The sequence below is a fragment of the Notamacropus eugenii genome, chromosome 2, assembly GCF_028372415.1.
Source record: "Notamacropus eugenii isolate mMacEug1 chromosome 2, mMacEug1.pri_v2, whole genome shotgun sequence".
Lineage (NCBI taxonomy): Eukaryota > Metazoa > Chordata > Mammalia > Diprotodontia > Macropodidae > Notamacropus > Notamacropus eugenii.
Genome location: NC_092873.1, coordinates 126,795,090 through 126,818,480, shown reverse-complemented (window position 1 = coordinate 126,818,480; position 23,391 = coordinate 126,795,090). Strand labels below are relative to the sequence as shown.

General features: G+C 35.9%; 1 pseudogene; it reads left to right on the top strand.

Annotated features, from left to right (window-relative positions):
- The first annotated feature begins 4,321 nt into the window (after positions 1-4,321).
- Positions 4,322-5,913, top strand: LOC140523683 (protein disulfide-isomerase A6-like; annotated as a pseudogene).
- The last annotated feature ends 17,478 nt before the right edge of the window (positions 5,914-23,391 follow it).

Sequence of the window (23,391 nt, the reverse complement as noted above, 5' to 3'; positions counted from 1 at the left end):
TCTGCCCAGCTGTGTGAGGAGGACAGGGGTTGGAAGCCATGCTGTCTTCTGCCTGGGGTGGTTTTTAATTTAGGAACTCCACTCTTTGCAAACCTTGAAAAAACAAATACAGATTTAGGCCAGTAAAGAAAAAAAGGGAAGGAGGTGTAAGGAAGGAATTAAGGGCAAGGATTGACATGAGTGGCTACCCAAAATCTGAAAGAAAGGAACAGAATCCTGCAGAGCCAGGCCTGGCAAGCTCTTTAAGAACAAGGACTGAGACTGGTGGGGCCCAACTCCCCTAATGTGGGAAGAGGCTGAAGAAAACTTGCAATTCAGCCCTGGCAATGTATCTACCATCAATGATTTCAAAAGTAAATTTGACCAAAAAAAAAAAAAAAAAGCTCAGAGAAGAAGGAAATAAATCAACAGAGTCCTAAAACTAGAAGGAAGATGATTAAATATCAAAGAGGTGACAAAGAATAATAGGTAAGGGAAATTGAACAAACACCCAATGAAAAAGCAGCATTTATAACACCAAAAGAATGTCGAATATTAACAAGAAACTGCAGGATGATTCAGAAGATAAATGAAATCCACTGTGAAGAATATATGTAAATAATTTTAAATCTCAATGCAGAATTTAAAAAACAAACAGACAAATAATCTGATTCATGTTGGAAAGTTTCTTCAAAGAAGAAAATGAGAGTAACAGATGGGGAATATAAAACTACTGAAGTGGAGGAAAAATCTGGCAGAAGAGAAGCAAATACAACAAATAATGTTAAAAAGAGTAGATAATCACTGGACAGGTCATAGCCATTGATATCAAAGACAGCATGGACAGAAAAATCTTAAGGATTATATATATATATATATACATATATATGTATATGTATATATATATGTATATATATACATATATATATACATATATATCTCCCAAGCATGACAAATTTTTTAAAAAGAAGAAAAGAAAACCTAACAACTATCATGCAAGAAATAATATGAGAAAACTGCCCAGAATTTCTGAATCCAGAAAATAAAAAAAAAAAACAAGTGCAGTTTCCAGAAAAAAAAAAAAGAAAAACTTCCACTTTCAATTCAAGATATATACTTATGAAATTGGACAATTTGGATACAAACAACAAATCTTTCATGTGGCCATAACAAAAACCTTCAAATTTAAATGAAAGGAGATGCAAATACAAGAACATTATATGCCCAGTAAAAACTAAAAGGAAATCAAACAATGTTCTGAAAAAGAAAAGAACTTAAGATGCAACCCAAAATGACAAACCAGGCAACTGTGAGTCTAATCATGAATGAAAAAGGAGGTGTGCTTAAAAAGAGAGGCATTTCAGACATTCCTGAAAATAAAAGAGGAGGCATAGAGAAGTGTCAATAAAATATTTGACTTGAAAATATCGAAAAGAAAAACTCAAGAAAGGTAAATAAGAACAACTACCAAGGAAAGAATAAGTAATTCTTTAAATGACCTCAAGTTTAAAGGTGTTTTTGATGTTTTAGGGTTTTTATTTAAAGGGAAACACAAAGAAAGACCTGCAAGGAAAGAAAATAAAATGAGTGATAATCAGGAGATAAAAACCAAACAAAAAGACAAGGAGGATAATGGAATTTAAAGGAAAGGAAGAGTAAAGATAGGGAAGCAGAAGTACAGCACAGCATTGGTTGTCATTCTTGAGTCATTTTCAGTCATGTCCAATTTTTCTTGACCCCTTTTGGAATTTTCTTCCAGAAGTCACTGGAGTGGTTTGCCATTTCCTTCTCCAGCTCATTTTGCTGATGAGGAAAATGAGGCAAACAGGGGTAACTGACTTGCCCAGAGTCGCATAGCTAGTAAGTGTCTGGGCTCAGATTTGATCTCCAGTCTTCCTGACTCCAGACCAGTGCTCTGTCTCCACTGTCCTAGCAAGTCAATGTATTGTGTGAGACTGAATTATAGGAGCGGATGCATCTGTGGGGTGGAGAGAGGGGCGGTGGTTGACAGAGGTGAATGAATGTTGTACTTTGGGTGAATAAAGAGGGGATTAGGACTCCTGTGGACTCTCAGCAATAAAAGGCATTGCAGGAGAATGGGAGAACAGTCAGAAGGGATCGAAACTTGGAGAATGAAAGATGGATCTCAACTCAGTGAAAGGAAAGGACTCCAAGGGAAAGCATGCCCTTGGGAAAGAGAAATATGCCAGTGATAGGCCATGAAGGTTTCGTGACAGACTTAATCTGGGGAGGTTGGTGCATTGCCACACAACCTTTTCTCTGCCTTCATGAATGACTTTCTGGCCCCGGAATAAGTACATGAAAGATAACAGGAGCAGGCAGCATGTGTAGGGGACTAGAGGTCTAGAGGTCTAGAGGAGGCATGGACTCATAATATGGCACAACTGATAAGAAGGAGAACAATCAACTGGAGGTAGGGGTTGGGGAAGAGAGGGTGGGCAAGGGTGGCAGAGGGTAGAATTGGATAGCAACAATTGAGACAGGGTTACTTTTACCATGGGGCATGGTTTTTCTCCATATAACTGATACTTCTAAGAGGGAGGGATATTGAAAGAGGGAAGACGATTGGGCAAGATTTATAAAGCAATAACAGAAATTGTCTGGAAGAGGGAGTTCAAAGTCTGAAACTTCAGAAGCTCTTACTGTATGAGAAACAGAGATTAAAGAAGCAATAAATAAGAATACGTAAACAAAAATTTCAAAATAGGAGGGGAAGAAAATTAAGAATGAGAATAAAGCAAAGAAATACTTATTAGAACAAAGCAAAACAGTCCTAATTAACAAAAAGAAATTAGAAGAGAGATTTTGAATTAACAAGTGGACCAGGGGGAAAACAAGGGAGGGAGGAGAGGGAAAGAAACAGATAATTAAATGAATAAAAGAATGAAAAATAAATTGGTAATTTAAATGAATCCCCTGAAAGGAAAAAAATTGACAAATTGGAATTGTGTAGGGACAGTGAATTGCAAGCCATAAAGCCTACAGAATGGATAAAAAAACTGAAAGTTATCTTTTTGAAAAGACAAAAAGAATTAATAAACATTTAACTAACCTAATTAAAATGGAAGAGGGAAGAAAATCAAAGGAATAAAATTTAAAAAAAACAAAGCCAGCTTCCTAAAAACTCAAAAGAAATAAAAAAGAATTATCAGAGCCTATTAAACAAAATTATAGGCCAACAAAGCTAAGAATTCAAAAGAAAAAGAGGATTATCTAAAAAAAAATAAAATAACTAAACTAACAGAGCACCAAATAAAGATCTTATATAATCCAATCTTAGAAAAGAAAATTGAACTAGCTATAAAGAAACAAGCAAAACATGATGAGGGAATATTAAAAAAACAACACACTTTGGCTCAAATGGATTTACAGGAGAATCCTATCAAACTAAGAAAAAAATGTTAATCTACATAGCATATAAATTATTCTTTAATACTGAGAAAGTCCTGTACCAAGTTCATTTTATGAGACAAATATAGTGCTAATACTAGAATTGGATAAGGGTGAAAAAGCGAAAGGGAGAGATGGAAAGAGGGAGGAGAGAGAAAGAGAGAACAATATCATTAAGGAGTCATGATTCAAAAGTTTAAAATAAAATCCTGGCCAAAAAAATATTAAAGCAATTTATCAAAACAAAATAATTTGCTATGTCAGTGTTGCAAATATAGTTTCACATTAAGAAAACAAGTAACATAATTAATCAAATTAAAATCGACCCTCCCAGGCTTCGTGATTATATCAATAGATACAGAAAAAGCCTTTGACAAAATGCTTCTGCTTTGTAGCAAAGATCAATGAGAAATCTCACGGGGATTGTATGTAATAATTTAAGTAATGTTTGGTTCAATTTAAACTCATCTCAATTCAACTAAGATTTATTAAATCTTGCCTAGTAGAGCTTGGTGCTGTGTAAAGATCTGGATCTGGATCAGAGTACTTTGGTTTTAAATTCAACTCTGACACTTGGGCAAATCTCAACTTCCCTGATCCTCAGTTCACTCACCTGCAAATTTAGTGACTTGCACGAAATGACCTCTAAGTATGTTCTTCTAGAACTCAATCTCTGTTCCAAGTGCAGTGCTACACACTAGGGAGATAGGTAGATATAATAAGATAACTATGTTTTCAAGAAGCTTCCAGTATATGGTAGAAAAGGAATCAGTAGACTTCCTATATCATGAGAGATCCTAGAGCAGCCCAACTCTGTCACACAGATTCCAATAAATATATGATTCAATCACATAGACAACAGCAAATGATATTTTAAAGTCCTGAAAGACCAATGTTAAAATAATCTAAAAAGAAGCTAAGTGTGCAGCTAATGCTAGACAGTCAATCCAGACTGATGGTGGTAGTGCCAGTAAGAGTACAAACATGACAGAAACAAATAACTCATTCTAGAGGACCAGTGGAGTCAAGGTTGAGCACAAAATTTCAACCTAAATCTAAGGCTAAAAAATGTGTGGGCCCCTTCTGGGCTGAAGTGGAGGATTTGCCAGGCCAGCGGGGCTACTGAGGAGAAAGCAGGCAGGTGGCAGAGGGAGCAGGCCAGCGGTTATTGCAGCAGTAACTCTTATTTCAGTAGTGCCCCAGAGGCACTCCTCAACATAACCATTCTGACTGATAAGCTGCATCTTATTTCTGGGTGTGAGTGGCTTACGTTCTTCTAGTGACAATGTGATAGAACTGACCCCTTCCAATTTCAACCATGAAGTTATTCAAAGTAACAGTTTGTGGCTTATAGAATTCTATGCTCCATGGTGTGGTCATTGCCAAACGTTAGCACCAGAATGGAAGAAAGCAGCAACTACCTTGAAAGATATAGTGAGAGTTGGTGCAGTTGATGCAGATAAACATCGGTCCCTAGGTGGACAATATGGAGCACAAGGATTTCCCACTATTAAGATCTTTGGATCCAACAAAAATAGACCAGAAGATTACCATGGTAGAACTGGTAAAGCTATAGTAGATGCTGCTCTTAATTCTTTACAACTGGTAAAGGAACACCTTAGTGGAAGAAATGGTAGATATAGTTCTAGTTGAAGTAAAGGTTCAGGAAAGAAGGATGTGATGGAACTGACAGATGACACTTTTGATAAAAATGTGCTTGACCATGACAGTGTTTGGTTGGTGGAATATTATGCTTCTTGGTGTGGACACTGCAGAAACTTAGAACCAGAATGGGCAGCTGCAGCCACAGAAGTAAAGGAACAGGCAAAAGGAAAGATGAAGCTAGCTGCTATAGATACTACAGTAAATGAAGCATTGACTAGCCAGTATGAGATTGGAGGATTTCCCACAATCAACATTTTCCAGAAAGGAGAATCAACTGTGGAATACAATGGTGAGAGGACAAGATCTGGCAGCTTCCAGAGCTCTAGGTTTATTTTCTGACAGTGCTCTACCATCTGAACTCCTTGAGACCATTGATGAAGCAATGGCAAAGAAAACTTGTGAAGACCACCAGCACTGTGTAGTTGCTGTGTTGCCTCATGTCCTTGATACTATGATACTGGAGCAGCAGGCAGAAATTCTTACTTAGAAGTTCTACTAAAGTTGTGAGAGAAATACAAAAAGAAATTGTGAGGATGGCTGTGGACAGAAACTGGAGCTCAGCATGAGCTTGAAACTGCATTGGGAACTGGAGGTTTGGGGTACGTTGCAATGGCAGCTGTCAATACATGGAAGATGAAATTTGCTCTTTTGAAAGGATCTTTCAGTGATCAAGGAATCAATGAGTTTCTGACAGAGCTTTCTGTTGGCCAGGGCTCTACAGCACTAGTAGGTGGTGGTGTTTTCCTAAAATAACTGCAGTAGCCCCCTGGGATGGCAAAGATGGTGAGCTTCTCATTGAAGACGATATTGACCTCAGGTGATGTAGAACTTGACGACTTAGGAAAAGATGAGTTGTGAGATATGACATATGAGATACTTCTTGGGAGCAGATTTTTCCAGCAGTGGCGGAACATCTTTTGCAATCAAATGGATATACCAGGGGCCTTTTTAAAAACTGAAGCAGTATTATTTGGGCACTTGAAACATTGTAACAGTGAACTGTTTGCATCTCAAGAAAAACATTAAAAAATTCTATGAATTGTTGTTAACTTGATTTGTATTCTGTCAAATTTGATTGTATTGTCAAATAATATTTTTAAGATAATTGACTTTTTTTGCTGCTGTTAAAAACATTTTTTTCCATCCCAAGTATGCTGCTTGTAGGTTCTTTAAGGCTGGTACTTTACTGTTTTTAACTGTGATTTTTTTGTTCATTTGAACACAATGCTTTGTTCCAGTTAAAGAATAATAAACAAAATATTTTTTAAGAGAAATGTGTTTTCTCAGAAAAAAAACACCAAACACAATAGAAAAATATAGATTAAGAGAAGCCAAAATGGTAAATACAGAAATTTAAAAAGAACAAATGTTAGAATGTTTATACTGCAAGGCAGAAATAATTAGCAGGATGAAAAAACTTGGCAAGTTTGACCCAAAATGAAAAAGAACAAAATATTTTGAACATAAATATTATGCAATGAAAGACAACCAAGAAAAAGGCAAGCAAATGTTAATAATTCTAAAAGAAAACGTGATCTAAAAGAACACATATAAAGGCAAAAGCCATTAATCACAAAGATAGGACAGAGGCAATTTAAACATCATATGACAAATATAAAAGCCTGAACATCCTGATGCAGGAAACAATATAAGACAATTGCCCAGTATTCCTGATTATAGAGAAAATATGCTCACTTAACAGAGGAAAGGAAGGAACAACAAAACCCTCAATTAAACATATTATAGACACAAATGGAGGAAACAAAAATAAAAACCTTACAGGGTGGAGCCATGAGAACAACTTCCTCTGTTCCTCAATTCTCCAGCTGATTACTGCATTCTGAGCCAGAGCAAGCTTCTATCTTTAGGTTTTCCATGACATTGAAGAAAGATGGTAGAAGTGAATTTTGTTGCAAGATCATAAGTTGGATTGTGTAACCCTGTCAGAGCATGGTGAGAGTTGGAAAAATGGGTTCATCTTAGGAGTTAGTCTTCTCTTTAGTTCATTGGGTCCTATTGGAATTCTTAGTTAAACCAGACCATGGAGGCAGTCGAAATCATTTTTATGTCCTGCACATAATTCATTTTTTAAGAGGTTTAAGAGGTCACTAAGATCAGAGGAAAAAGTCTAATTCTCCATCATGTTGATCACATGAGGCTTGCCTCAGTTACTTATTATCTGTGTGACCCTATGCATGTCTCTTAACCTCTATGTGCCTCACCTTCTTCATCTACATAAGGAGCAAGGATGAATTCTTAAACTGAACAAGTGATAGAGACAATTGAAAAAGACAATACAATTTTGATTGCATGAAATCAAAAATATCTTGCATAAACAAAATTAATGCAACCAACACACATACACACAATAAGATAATGATCACCTCAAAAGACATCTTTGTTTCAATATCTATGATTGGCATTTAATGTCCAATATAAATAGATAACAGAAATATTTCAACAAAAGCCATTTTATAATAGATAAGTTGTAAGAGAACTGTGAATTATTAATAATTATATGAAAGAATATTCTAAATTACTAAGAATAATAGAAATAAAAGTCAAAATTTACTGCAAACTTAGAAAATGTAAAAAGATGATGAAGACTGGGAATAGTCAATGTAGGGAGGAGTTTTGAGAAGGTAGACACACTGATACACTGTTTATGGTGATGTGAATCATGAATTGGTGTAACTATTCTTGAAAGCAATTCAGAATTGTGCAAATTAAATTACTACAATTTTTTATATACATACAGTGAAAACTCTACATGATTTTAAAATGAAATATACCAACATCTATTATTTAAAAGAAATATTTTTTGTATGAATTAAACATAGATAGTAAACTATTTGAAAAGCTCCCCAATGTGCCCAAGCACATTGTGTCTGGAAATACAAAAGTGTCTGGAATATGCTCAGCACTTAATCAAGCTTGCTGACTAAGTGATTGACTGATTGCATAACAACGGGAGAATTTTGATGAATCGTTGCCAATATATAAAATAAGCTCAGAGAATAATTGGAGCCCTACAATTACAACATATAAAAACTATCTCTTACCTATTAGACTCCTAGTGAGAAAGAAAAGAGGAGTGATAGCCAAATACACAGGACAAGAAAAAAAAGATGCCCCACTCACCAACTGTAGAAAGGCTATCTTTAATAGATAACACCTTAGATGACAATGTGACTTATGAAGACAAATATGTTTTGGTTTATACTTGTGGTAAGAGCAGTGTTCATTTTGTACAACTGTTGTCACATTTTCTTTGCAGTTGTTTCTTTAGGTGACCCCACAGGCATAGCAGGTAGGACAGGATGCTAGGGACATTGCTTGGGAAGGACAGTAGACCCTTAGTATTACAGTATATCCACTTTCCCCCAATTTCTTTCCTTTTCTATCCTTCCCTGCTCTTTTCTCTCCTTTCTTCCCTGCTGGAGGCCCAATATGACAACAAGCAGTAATGTTAACAGCTGTGTCAGTCTCTTAAGGAGGTAGTTTTTTTGCCTAAGCTTCTAAGACTTACAAAGACCCAGGCCAGTATCATTTAGCATCACGCATTTTATCTGAGCATCTGCTCCTCTCCAGGAATGCCCTCCTGATCTAGCTGACTAGCTTCTTTGTTGATCAGAGGCAAAGGGAAGTAATCTTTCACATCCTTTTTAGTTTTCATCTTGTACTCTTTTGTTCTCTGATTAGTGAAGTTGTTCTAATTACATTTTATGACATTGTGCCTCACTGTATTTTAACACCTGAACCTGAAATACTGGACTGGCACAGAGTGGGCATGACTCAGAATACCATCTGTGTGTTCATCTTTCATTGCCAAAGAAGACCATGCCATCGGAGAAATGGTGATGTGACTTGCACTTGACTTTGTTTTGAGGGAGGGAGGGCTGTGCAGGTCACCAGCCTCACTTCTCCTCCAAGCTTTGACATCAGGTTGAGAGCAGAGTGCAGTTCTGCCACGCTGGTGAAGACTGAGCAAGAGTAGGCTTTAGGAGACTGAATTACTGGTGGTCAGGGAAATCAACTCTGTATATAGTAGATCCAGAGGGACTTGTGTTCAGCTTGGAAGGTAGAAGGCAGAATCACAATTCAGTCTTTTTCCATACTAATATTTCAGATGTGGAGACCCCTCCTCCCCCTTTGGAACAGATGATAAACATAAATTTTAAGTATCTTGATACTATACCATCCAATAAGTTAGACTGGGAGAGTAAATTGGTAGCTCTTTGGATGCCAACAGGCAACTATATAATCCACAAGCTGAAGAGAATATAATAGAAGTTGCAAAACTATTAGGCTGGTAGCCAAGTTTCTTTAATATTTTAGGAGAAATAACAGAATTGTTTAACCATGGCACACGAATGTCCATTGTGGAGGGCATGTAACGTGTTCTTTGTTCATGCCTATAATTCCGTGTTGAATAGGGCATATATATTTGCTCCATTAATATTTTTTCTTTTTTGTATTATGCTCCTTTGCTAAATATTGTACATTTCTATGTAATATAACTTCTCTTTTGTATTATGTTCTTTTGCTAAATCTGTTTGTATGCAATGATATGTATATACTGTCATTGTACATGTGTATAATATGTTTCTGTAAGTGAGCTATGCATTTATTTTGTGATGTGCTCTATTATGAGCTACATACAGTTCAGGTGTGAATATCGCATAGTGGGTGCACATATGTATATTGTATTATTTGATTATGATGTTTATCTGTGACTATGTATGTATTAAATTTTGATTATGATGTATGCTCACAGATATTCAAGTACTTTCTGTGAAACTTCAAGGGACTGCAATAATTTTACTGGTAGGGGAGAATGTAACAGGTATATCGCTGCAGATCTACTTTTATAGAGGAAAGAAAGACATTGAGCCTGAGGCATCCTACCTATTTATGTGCAACGACTTTCTTATAACTGATGTTGAACTCTTTGAGTATGATTGCCTTAGTCCTAGCAAGCGAACTTGGTGCTGCCTGGAGGAGTAAGCTGCATACAACACGGAATGCTGTTAGAGTTAATGATTTGAAAATGATATCTTGTCAACTGAGTCCTGAGTTACCTCAGTTAACCATATTGACAGAAGGAGAGGGTTTTCCACAAGTGAAGTAAGCCCCAGGGCAGACACAGACTAGCTACCTGAAAGGTGGAAAGGAATTGAGCTTTGTCCTGGAGTTGCTAATAAGCAGAAAGGAACTTTGAATCTGAGTACCTGAACTATATTGTTCAGCTTCCAAAGATGTAAGTTTGAAAAGAATGGGAAAGAGTTATATATTCCTAGTATAAAAATCTTGTGATAGTGAGTGTTCAAAACTGAAAACAAACAAATTATGCTAAAATGTGCTTTTTAATATAATTTGTTTTCAGTTTAGAACACTCACTATCACAAGATTTTGAATTCCAAATTTTCTCCTTACCTCTCCCCTTCCCCACCCCCACCCCAGTACAGCATGTACCCCAACTATACCTTGCCCAATTTTCTTTCCTTTCTACCACCCCCGCTTCCCCAATGCCCTTCCCCTCTATTTTCCTGTAGGGCAAGATAGATGTCTATACCACATTGCCTGTACAACTTATTTCCCAGTTGAATGCAAAAACAATTTTCAACAGATTCATTTTGAAAGTTTTGAGTTTCACGTTCTCTCTCTTTCTTTCTCTCCACCTACCCTTATTAAGAAAGCAAGCAATTGGATATACGTGTAGCCATGCAAAACACTTCCATAGCAGTCATATTGCAAAAGACTGACCACTTTTCCCTCCATTTGTTTCATTCTCTTCCTTGACCTGTCCCCCCACAATAGTATTTGCTCTACATATCTATCTATTGATTAAAATTTTCAACTAGGAAATCATACTGTAAAAAATCTCACTGAAATGTAGCATTTCAAAATTAAATATAAGATTTACATAAATGAAAGTCCAAAGAGCAAAATATAAATATTAAAACCTGAGATTATATCCTACATCTGATTTTTTTTAAAGCAGAAATCAAATCCTTTATTTTATTGTCTATCTTTAAAGAGCATTGTATGAGAACTCATTGTTTTCATTTCTTCCATGACAGTTCATTTGGATTAACTGTTACCTAAGAACTAGCATACAAGAGGAAGTTCATGGCTTCTTTAAAAAAGAGAACTGGGAGAGAATTTATCACTGCCACACATTTGCCTTTAACCATTTAAAACAGACTATTTTTTCCTAGGAATTTCCTTAAAAATTGATATATATTATGATGGCCTAAGCATTCTCAGCCTGTTGTATATCTTATGAAAGTCTCCTTCAAAATATTACTAAAGCACCCCTTACAAGCATACCTTTCATTCAATGATCCTCTCGCTCTGCCTACCTACAATTTCAATCCCCCACTCCAAGCTTCAGTTTGTACTGCAGCAATAATTTACTTTAGAGAAAAGTGCTTTTATGCCATGAGTCAGCAAATGAGTTTTCATCATAACAGCTCCATTTAGCATGAATTTCCTCTGCCCATTTGTGGAATGAAACTATATCCAGTCTAAAGTACAGGGATAAATACTTAGGGAGCAAATTAGAGATTGTGTTTGTTTACAAGATCTAGTGTAAGAAAACACAGCATTGACTTCGCTCTCTGTAGCTCAAAACTTAACTTGCTCTGATTTTTCTTTCTGAGTAGCCCACAGAACCAAGAGAATGCATAACTGATACCCAAGAATTCTTTGCATCTATAAAATTTTAATTATAGGAACTATGTCCATTGAATTTCAACATCACCACATTTTTTTCAGTACTGTACAACTCCACTAAGTCAGACTAATTGGGAGGAAAGTTTCATTTGCAATTTCTATTAAAAAAAATGCAGCTTTATTACTTTCAACTATGTATCATAATAGGAAGATTATAGCTAACCAATGTGGAGAAGGAATGGCCTTGCTCTAGTGAGTAGAGATGGACTCTTCAGAATTAGCACAAGAGATGGTTTAGAGTAATGAATGCTAGTGAAATGGTTGGAAGGTTTGTTCTCTGAAGGGTTTAAACATCACCCCTCTAGATTTGGTGCAAACTATTTATGTATTAAATCTTTTTTCCCTACAGTACAAAAATCAATTTGAGTCCTGAACTTATCTGAAGTATCAACAATTCTGAATTAGTTAGGCTTAAATTAGTGAAGAATGGAAATCTAAATATTACCATAACAAAAATTCAGCTGGGGATGGAGGTGAAAGGGGAAGAGTAACTAGGAATAATTTTTTATTCAATCTTTCCAATAAAAGAATGAAAGGGTATTTTTACCCCCTTCTCTTCCTTTGCAAACACGAGTTACCAGGAAAATGGTATTCTATATTACAAATCTGTTTTGTCCTATAATAATTTCTTTCTTTGTAATTTGAAGTCACATATGTTTTATAAAGTTTGGGAGTGCTTGTATTATCTCACTCTTAATCACAGAGTCCCTCCTATAATGTCAGTCTTACTAGTCTAGTTTCTCTTTTTCATGACATAAACCTACTCAAAGGAATGTATTTTAGAAAAGAAAAGAAAACACTGTTTTTGGAATTTCCATTTTCCTGATATTTCCAATGCTTTTGAAAAGCTAAAAAAAATATAATCTGACTACAAATATAAGACAACTTCCTCTACTTTCTCTTGTCCCCAATCCTATAATGCAAATCTAGGATAACATTTCAGGACCAAAACAAAAACCTTCTTTAGTCTTAATGGCAACAACTGCTCTACAAGTAGATTATCAGGATAATAATCTTGGTGGCAGGATACTTGAAGTAAGAAATGTCATGACTGGCATAGAAACACTTACTTCTTGGAACTGTGGTCTTATACTAAATAATTCATCACATTGTACCTTGGTATGGTAATATTGCTACATATAGAATTATAGATCTAATACCAGAAGGCACATCATAAGTTATCTCATTTTAGAATCTAGACTTAACAAGATATCATAAATCTAGACCTGTGAAGCACCTGAGTTGTTATCTAGTCCAACACTTTAATTGTATAGACAAAAAAAACTGAGACCCAGGGAGATTGAGTGACTTGCCTGAGGTCACATGTGTGCTAAGTGTCATAGGCTGAATTTGAGCCCAGGTCCACCTTCTGTTATATCATGTTGCTGACCATGAGAATGACCTCACTGTACAATTCAGTAGAAATGAATTTAAGTTATTTGTTAAGTACCTACTATGTGAAAATCATACCAGTTCCTCAGATTTCAAAGATAAGCATAATATAGTATTTTTTCAAGAAGTTTACAGTTAAACAGGGAAAGGACAAGTACATAAGTAACTATGAAGCATCTTGGAGCCTGACCATGAAGAAAGGAATAGGTTTGAAGATTGAACAATCACGGCACAGTGGTATACATAAGAAACATCGTGCAAAAAGAATAAGTGCTCATTTATATAAAATGCAACTTTATAAGGCATGATTTGGGATTGGCTAATATATGTCAGTCATATGAAGATACAAAGCAAAAAAAAAAATGTCCTCTCTCTCATGGAATTTGCATTCTTTTTTTTTTTTTTAAAGAAAATGGGTCACCTCCTGGAAGCACAGATACCATACAGAATGGAATAAAAGCAAAATCCTAACAAAACATTCTGGAACATTTGAAGTTTGAAAGAAAACTATAAAGCATTGAAGTAGTCCAGAAATGTGGTAATGAGGTTCTGACTGAGGGTTGTGATAATTAGAATAGGCATATTCCTATTAGAATAGGAGGGATGTAAGTAAGAGGTATTGAGGAAATAGGATCAAGAAGATTTAGGGACTGATTGGGTATGATAAGTGAGCAGAGGAAAGTCTAAGAGCACCATAATGTTAAGAACATGGGATGGGTGGAGGAATAGTTGCACCACAGATAAAAATACTAAGAAAGAAGAGCAAGTTGGGAAGAAAGATGATTAGTTCAGTTTTAAATATGTTCAGATTAAGGTATAAATTGGACATCTAGATGGATGGGTCCTCTAGATAGTGCAAATATAGGTCTAGAGTGTAGAAGAGATAGCAAGAGATCTATATCTCAGAATCATTAGCATAAAGATATCAATTTTTTTCTCTGGCAATAAATATAATTCCTAAAAGACAGAATAGACATAAGAGAAGAGAGCCAAAGGTTGGAGAATGTTTGCAGGTAAGGGTAAGTAAATCTGCGTGGAAAGAAAATTAATTGCCAGCTTATTTTTCATCCTAATAGTATCATTAGTCTACCACTTTGTCTTTGGTTGCTTCAATATGATGACAAGACCACAGATTTTGTTCCTGGTTCTAAATTATTCATCACTGTGTAATGTCATTTTCTAGTAGCTTCTGGAACACACCAAGGATGGATAACACATGACAATAATAAGTTGTACACAGTAATCATAACTAGTACAGAAACAGGTTTGAAACATTTGATTCATGTGGGCCAGATAGGGAGAAGGTTCACTACATTTAAGTGCTTTTCAATCCTGATAGTATAACAAATAATAGCGCAAACTACAATTTTAAAGTGGTTTTTTAGTAGCAGTGACTCCGAAGTACATTGATTTATATTACTCATTAGTATTCTTTCACAGCTGTGTTAAGATCTACTTGACTGCTCACAAATAGTATCACTGGAAATTTCCAAATTAAATTATTACCATGTCCATCAAACATCTTTGAAAATACGAACGCAGTAATGGGAGTTGCTTGTCTAAGTCTCCAAAGCCACCACAAGAAAAGAACTTAACATGTTAGATGATTGTATTGTGTTTTCTCATAGAAATGGGAATCATTTCATTACAATATGAATTTGATTTTGACATTCAAGTGTATTCCTCATAAATATGTGTGCAGGGTTTAAAAATAATCTTATATCAAGAACTTTTCCAGTTTTCATATTCATTTCAAGAGGCATCTGTTAAGCGTTTACCATGTACAGAGCACTGGGAATCGAAAGACAAAAATTAAGTGGTCTCTGTCCTTGAGGAACTCACATTCTACTGATGAAAATAAAATCATCATATGTCATTCAATTCCTATATTCCTTTTTATTCTCTTTTACTAAGAAAAGTCAGAAAAATTGTGTGAAAAAATCCCAACGTCATTAACGAGATTGCTTTGATTTACCGGCAGTCAGTGTCTCGTATTGTTATGAAATCATATACTTAGACCTGAAATTTTAGCTCTAAATGATTTTAAAGATCATGTAGTCCAATGTACTCATTTTAAAAAGGTGTAATTGTTGTTGTTTAATTGGGAGGATTTTTTTACATTGTACAAGTGAGAATTTGCATCAAGGTCTCAAGGAAGGAGTAAACCAGGACTCAGACAAGGGAATTGATATGCCAAAATTTCACAATTTTGGAGACTTACTCCAAATTCAGTGATTTTTTTCATTATACTATAGTTCTTCCCAGATAATTTCACTGAACATGGTTCCAAAAAGGTATAAAAGTTGTAATACAATGGAAATAAAGATCAAGATGAATACTTTTACCTACTTACTCTCTAGAATAGTAAAGTGGACCTGTGATTACATTTATTTGGGAGTATCCTTTATGCCAACATGAGGCATCAGAGTAGGACTTAGAGGTTGGAATATACAAGAACTCAAATTCTTCCACATCATTGAGATTTTATAAATTATATTACTACTAATATATTAATAAATTATAAATAACACACTTATGAAAAAATTAAAAGACAATAAAGAGCAGTAGTCAATACTAAGTTTAAATGAAATAGTAGACAAGTCCAGGGAGAGATAAATATTGCAATAAAGAGGTTGTTCATTTTGATTCATTCTGAATGGAAAATAAAGTTGGATAAGTATGATGAAATCAAAGTATGAAAAACTTGGAATGACTATGTCAGAAATAGTCCTACCTACCTGGTTCTATCCAGATGGATTCAGCTTCTTCCTTTACTCCTCAGTCTCATGACTGGCAATTTCCCTTCTCCAGCTTTAGGGACCAATTAATATTTGTACTTATTGGCAACCCTATGCCATTTCATCCTTAGCTATGTAGGCATAGTTTGCCTGACCTTCTTTCCAGGAAAGCAGAAGCAATTAGGCATGATGGATATAGAGTGGAGCCTGGAGGCAAGAAGACATAAATTCAAATTTGGCCACATATTCTTAATAGCTAAGGGACCTTGGGCAAGCAAATTAATCTCTGTCTGAATTTCTCCATCTATAAAATGGGAATAATAATAATAATAATAATAATAATAATAATAATAGTATATGCCTCCCAGAATTCTTTTGAGGATAAAATAATATAACAGCTTTAAAGTGCATAGTGTCTGGCATCTAGAAGGTGCTTAATAAATGTCTGCTTCCTTTTTTCTTTCCCTCTTTCTTGCCTGTCTGCCTTCTTTTCTTTTGCTCTTTCTCTTTCTTTCTCTTCCTTCCTTCCTTTGTTCCTTCCTTCCTCTCTTCCTTCTTTCCTTTCTTTTTTTCTGAGATGAGAGAACTTACTAGTAATATACAAACTGTAAAGCATTTTAAAAGCATAAAGTGTTCAATAAAACAAGAAATTCTGTCTAACTGTTGAAGAAAATGAAGTAGCTTTGAATGGCACAAAAGAAAAAAAAATCCTTCTTTTCATTGCCCTCAATAAATTGGAATCTCTTTCACTTAATTGGTCAAGATAGCCCTATTGGCCAAATATCTCACTGCAATCTCCTTACTACAGACAGCCATTGAAAAGACAATTTTATCACCTTGAAAGTATCTTATCACTACCACCAGCATACTACAGCACCAAAGAGAGCTTCACTTCTTAGGTATTGAATCCAATTTGTTTTTTATAAGGCAAGTTTTTATTGGCAGATAAATGTGCTTTTAGATGAACTAGAGAATGCAAGGGCAATGATATTCAGGATGCTTTATCAACTGCAGGCTTTACTGCCCTGGAGATACAAGTTGCTGACCTAATAAAGCAGAAACTTACAAAATTCCTTTAATAAAAGTCAAGATTTTACTGCCAAACTGCATTTTCCATTTCAAATGCAATCATGACATCTAACTCTCACCATAATCCCACATGTGGGTGTGTACACATGCATACTCCCTGAATATAGTATTATGCTTTGGAATGCTCGTTAGGAATCCAGAATACTTCATCTCTCAAATTCTCATCTCTCCAACAATTTTGGGGTGGAAGGAAAGATCTAGAGTGGGGTTAAAGGGTTAAGAAAAAGTTGAGATTTCATTCATGTAGAGAAATTTCAATGTGGAAACTCCTTTCTCTAATGAAGATAAGCTATTCCTTAATAATCTATGAGGAATGAGCTGAGGGAATGAGAGGTTAAGTGATTTGTATATGATAGTGTAGCTAGTACAGTATAAGTTAGAAGCAATGCATAAACCTAAGTTTTCCTAACTTGAAGACAGGGTTTCTCTCTATTTCTCACAACTAAAATATATTTCTTCTTAGTTCTTTTCCCCTAGATCTGGATCATCTATATAAGAAGTTTCTGCTGAGGAAATCTCCTTTTCTAATGGTGATATAAGTACCTGCTCCAAAAATTATAATCTTAGAGAATTTACTGGGGGACTGAGAAGTTGTCACTTTCCCTAGATTGCATTGTCAGTATCCAAAAAAAAGGTACTTGAACCCAGTCTATTGTGACTCTAAGCCACAAAATCATGGCATATCAAAACACATTTTGATATTAATGAACTATAAAGAAAAAATGGTTAATTTCCTATGATACATTCTTAAAAAGCATCTTTAACCAGATTCAAATTTTGTTTATCTATGCTCTGAGTCTACTATCAGTCCAGTGCCTCTCCCTGGTGTCACTTACCTGTCATTTTAACTTCAGTTAAGTCAAACTTATGACTCAAGAATTCTTTAAGAATCAAAGGTCCAAGTTTAAAAAAAAAATGCCATCTTTTACAAAGACACTCAGAATGAATTTCTATTAATGGAGATGTGGATATTTTCTCCAACGAGTCTTCCTGGGCACTGCCCCATTACCTGTGATGGTATTCATTTTCCTGTCAGATTTGGCTTTTACTAAACGGTCATTAAAATAAAAGGTCTGGAAAAATCACATTACTTGACCAAAAGGCTTAAGACCTCTTTGAAAACTGGATGTTTTAATGTTGTATTTAGATTTCCTTGAAGGATTGATTTCAATAAGCCATGAAAAAAAAGATCTTGATCTTGAATGGCAGGGAAATTTCTAAGACTGTGCTTTCTAAGTGAAGGATCATTTCCTGACATGTAGGGATTATATAAATAAAAAAGCAACATATTGTTTCAGCTGACACAAAAGTTACACAAGAATGTTAACTGGAGGTCCTTTAATAAATGATTATTGGTCACACACTAAGTTCTATAACTGAATAAGCACACCTGTATGTAATTTAGCGATTTAGATGATTTGGATCATTTGGATGATGCCTATTTTAGAATTTCCTTATTAATATTAATATGCATTGCACTTTTTCTGGATGAAAATTATGTATTTCTTAGAAAAGAAGGATCTGTGCTAACTCTCTTCAAGGGTTGTCTTCTAGGAAAGATAACAATGCTTGTTTTGCTTGGCCAGGGAACAAAATTAGGACTAAGGGGAAGAAGCTATAAAGTGCCAAATTTAGACTAGATTAGGTTACATGTAAGGAAGAATGTTTTGACAATTAGAGCTATCAAAAAATGGAATGGATTGCCTTAGAGGAAATAGGTCCTTATTTAAAATCTTTAAGCAAAGGCTAGAATAGCAATATTAGGTATTAGATATGGTTAGGGACTAGACTTGTGATTTCATTAATGCAGGAAACTTCCAGGTGAGGAAGAAATTCATGCTATCCATACAAGTCAGCAACTCTTCTCAAACTTATAATCTTAACATTTACCTGAGACTCTGAGGTATTATTATCCTATGGGAAAATCTATTTCCCATCTTTGGAAGTTTCCAAATAGTGGCTACATGATCACTTTTGTTTGATATTATCTGGAAGACGTGAATATTTCAGGTACGGGCTGGACTAGATGACTTCTGAGATTTATTTCCAAACCTAATTCTATTTGGTCCCTGCCCCTTTTACTAACTCCTAAGTACTATGGCTATTTTCATTTTAAAAAATGAATAAATAAATGAACAAGCATTTATTTCATTTGGGGTTTTAAAAAGTTTTTCTTGATATTTTCTAAGACCTTTTTCTAAACCTAATATTATTTTGCCCCTGAATCTAACTCCTGGTCCAAGAACTATGGCTATTTCCATTTTAAGAGTTAGTGAATAAATGATCAAGCATTGATTAAATACTGACTCTGTCCTAGGCACAGTGCTAGGTACTGGAGATACAAATAAGAGACAAAGAGAAAGAATTTGTACCTTCAAGAAACTTATAACAATAATAACAAAACTAACATATTAATAATAATAGGAATTATGTATTTGATTCTTTAAAGTTTTCAATACACTTTGCATGTTATCTTATTTGATTCTTTAATGAGAGGTACAACATATACATTATGGACTCCCATTCAGGGAAAGGAATAATGGTCCCAAAGATTGTAACTGGTAGAAGAGAGGATTTTCATATTCCTTTCAGTGGCATCAGAAGGACTGGTTCAATTAATGTGAGCAAAAAAGAGAAGAAAGGGGCAAGGGGAATGTGAGAGTGGGATTATTTTCATTGTTTGACCTTCATTTCCAAAGAGGACCAATGCAATCATGGGGTGATGGATTCACTTGTGCATGAATTGGATTTAAGTGAGGTAGAATTCCACAAGTCATCATCTTCACTTTCTTCCAGTCATTGAAGTCTAGTGGCAAGACAAGAGTCTGGGATACAATGGATGACCTGGGCATCATTGATGTCTGACCAAGTTCTAAGTACTCCACAAGTGCCTGCTTTGGCCACCTAACTGGTTGTTGGAACAATTGTTCTTATCTGCCTATTCTGCCTGAGGGAAAGTTGTCACATGCTTGAGGTACATATCCCCCTAAGTCAATGACAGGTTGGAAATCTGTTGGTTATCCTCAACCTTGTTTAGCCTGTCTGCTGAGACAGTTTTACCCAGGTATGGCAACTGCACATTCTTCTTGAAGCCACAGATAAAAGTTGGGTGACCAGTTGGATACCACACAGCACTGGGCAGCTAGATGGTGCAGTGCAGGAGTCAGGAAGATCTGAGTTCAAATCTCACCTCAGACACTTGACACTCACTAGCTGTGTGATCTTGGGCAAGTTACTTAATCCCAGTTGCCTCATCCTGGGTCATCTCCAGTCATACTGATGAATACGTGGTCACTGGATTCAGATGACTCCAGAGGAGAAGTGAGACTGGTGACCTGCACAGTCCTCCCTCACTCAAAAACAAAGTGAAATACAAGTCATGTCATTTCTCTGATGTCATGGTCTTCTTTGGCAATGAAGGACAAACACACACGCACACACACACACACACACACCAAACAGTGCTGAAAAGGGCTCAGCAAGCCCTCACACCAGAGATGCTTGTCCTCCCTTAACACCCTTTATTCTCAGTGGCAAATCAGATGGTGAGACCCAGGGATGTGCAGACCATGGTTTCCTGATGGATGGCTATATAAGATGTGAAGTATTATCTGGAGCCAGCTAGAAATATTGAGGTAGGTGAATTTTTACTTATTCATTCATTCTTGTATCTCAGCCATAGTTCAGAATGATAAAGCTAAGTGGATTAACTTGCCACCTTAGGTTAGTCATTATCCTTAAAAATCTTGGTTCTGAGGATCACTGTTCCTGATCAGAAAAATGTCCTTTTGGTGTCTCAAACTCACTTTATCTAAGATTAGACTTATCTTTCTCCAAAGGAGAGGAGAAGAAGAGAGGAGGGGAGAGAAGGGAAGAGGAGAGAATAGAAGAGGAGAGGACAGCAGAGGAGGGGAGGGGAAAGAAGGAGAGGGGAGAGAGATTATTAGATGCAAAAGTCCCTGGTCTCTAGCATAGCAAGCTGGGAATAGGGAAAGTACGTAAGGCACCAGCTCCTCTACATGGTGGCTTCTTCTCAAGAGATTTTCTCTCCTTCCTGAAGGGCATCTGAAACTACATGGGTCCCCTCTGGAAACCAGAAAAAAAGATATCTCTCCTCTGCCAAATTTCACCAACTCTTCTTTACTGATAACATGGAGTAATCTTTCTTTACATTTTATGCAAATGGAAGACTTTACCCCAGGGTTACATTTACATAAGAAATACAAATATTTTGCATAGGGGTAGAGAATTAGAAACTGGAATCATGTAACAGGAGGCACTTAAATTGAGATTGGAAGGAAGACTGCAATTTTGAGAGTAGATGAAGAAGGAGTGTATTACTCATATGGGAGACAGAAGGAGCAAAGGAATGGAGCCAAGGAGATGGATTATTGTGCATGGAGAAAAGCAAAACAGGTCAGGATCACAGAGTATTTTTTGGGAAGGAAGATATATATATATATATATATATATATATATATAATAAAGCTAGAAAATATATATAATAAAGCTAGAAAATCATATTGGGGCCCAATTGTGAAGGACTTCAAATGCTAAACAAAATACTTTCAAGGTTCCTTCAAGGTTCAACTTAAGTACCACCTTCTACAGAAAGCTTTTCCTAATCCCTTAGTTCTTAGAACTCTCTTTTTTTCTCCAATTCTGTTATATTGATTTATCAAAATTTTAGCCATGCAATAGAATGTAAAGTACTTAGGGGCAGATACTATTTATCTTTCAGTCTTTATATCCCAAACCCTTAGCCCCTTTCCCATTTCAGGGGTGGAGATGGGGACAAGGGGTGGAAGTATGTGGTCATGACTTCACATTTCAACATGGAAAAAACAACATGGAAATTTTCTCCACTAATGCAGATCAGCAACTCATCAGTAAATTAAGATCCAAGAAAAGTGCTTGCTTAGGAAGCAGAAATTAAGTGACTTGCACTGAATCTGTTACCTTTTTCCAAAGCCGGCTTACCTGGAACTTTGGGAAAGGCATTGAACTTAGAACTATCTTTCCTTATCTTTTGTATGTGTCATGAAGCCTTTCATGAATCTAGTGAAGCCTATGAACTTCTTCTCAGAATAATGTTCTTAAACACATAAAATAAAATGCATAAAATTACAAAGAAAATAAATTATATTGAAATAAGCATATAAAAATATTAAGTTCATGAACATTAGGTTAAAAATTCCTAACAGAATAATAGGAATTTAATTCAAATCCTGGATCTGCTACTCACTACTTGTGTAACCTCAAACAGTCCTGTTAACCTCTCTCAGTCACATATTCTTCATTAGATAAATGAGGAGATTGGACTAGATGACTTCTAAAATCTTTTCAGTTCTAAATCAAGGCTATCTACAAAGCAATACTCCTTCTGTTTATACATTTTAAACACTTGTTTAAGTTGTTGTTAGATCATTTTTTTCAATTGTGTCTCACTCTCTGTGACCCCATTTGGGATTTTCTTGGCAGAAATACTGGAGGGGTTTGCCATTTTCTTCTCCAGCTCACTTTTACAGATGAGGAAACTGAGACAAACAGGATTAATTGACTTTCCCAGGGTCACACAGTTACTAGGTTTTGAATTCACAAAGATGGGTATTCCTAACTCAAGACCCAGCACTCTTTTCATGAGCCAGCTAGGTGGTGCAGTGAATAGAGCACCAGTGCAAGAGTCAGGAGGATCTGAGTTCAAATCTCACCTCAGACACTTGACACTTACTAGCTATGTGACCTTGGGTAAGTCACCTAACCCCAATTGCCTCATCCTGGGCCATCTCCAGTCATCCTGATGAATATGTGGTCACTGGATTCAACTGGTTCTGGAGGAGAAATGAGGCTGGTGACCTGCACAGCCCTCCCTCACTCAAAACAAAGTTAAATGCAAGTCATGTCATTATTTCTCTGATGGCATGGTCTTCTTCGGCAAGGAAGGGCAAACACACACACACAAACACACACACACACACTCTTTCCACTGAACCACCTACCTGCCTCCTTTTAAGGGCTTAATAAATGCTTAATAAAGTGAATTCCTTTTTTGCCATTCACACACACAGTCATCCTAGGAAACATGGATGAAGATAAAAGGGGTCTTAGAACTTAAATACTCAAACCCACTCATTTTATACATGAGAAAACTGGAATCCAGAAAGGTTTGGTCCAGGAGCATCTGCCCTGTTCTTAAGCTGACTTTTCCAAGGCAACATAGCAAGGATTTCAGCCTTGTTAGCTGTTACTTTTCTCTTTCCCAAAGTTTCCTGTTCTAATGTTGAAGTAGTTAAATTTCATGGAGAGCACAGCGAGCTCTTAAGAGGAAAGGTGCTCCATCAATCCACTAATAAGTAAATATTTGATGATCTGTACAGAC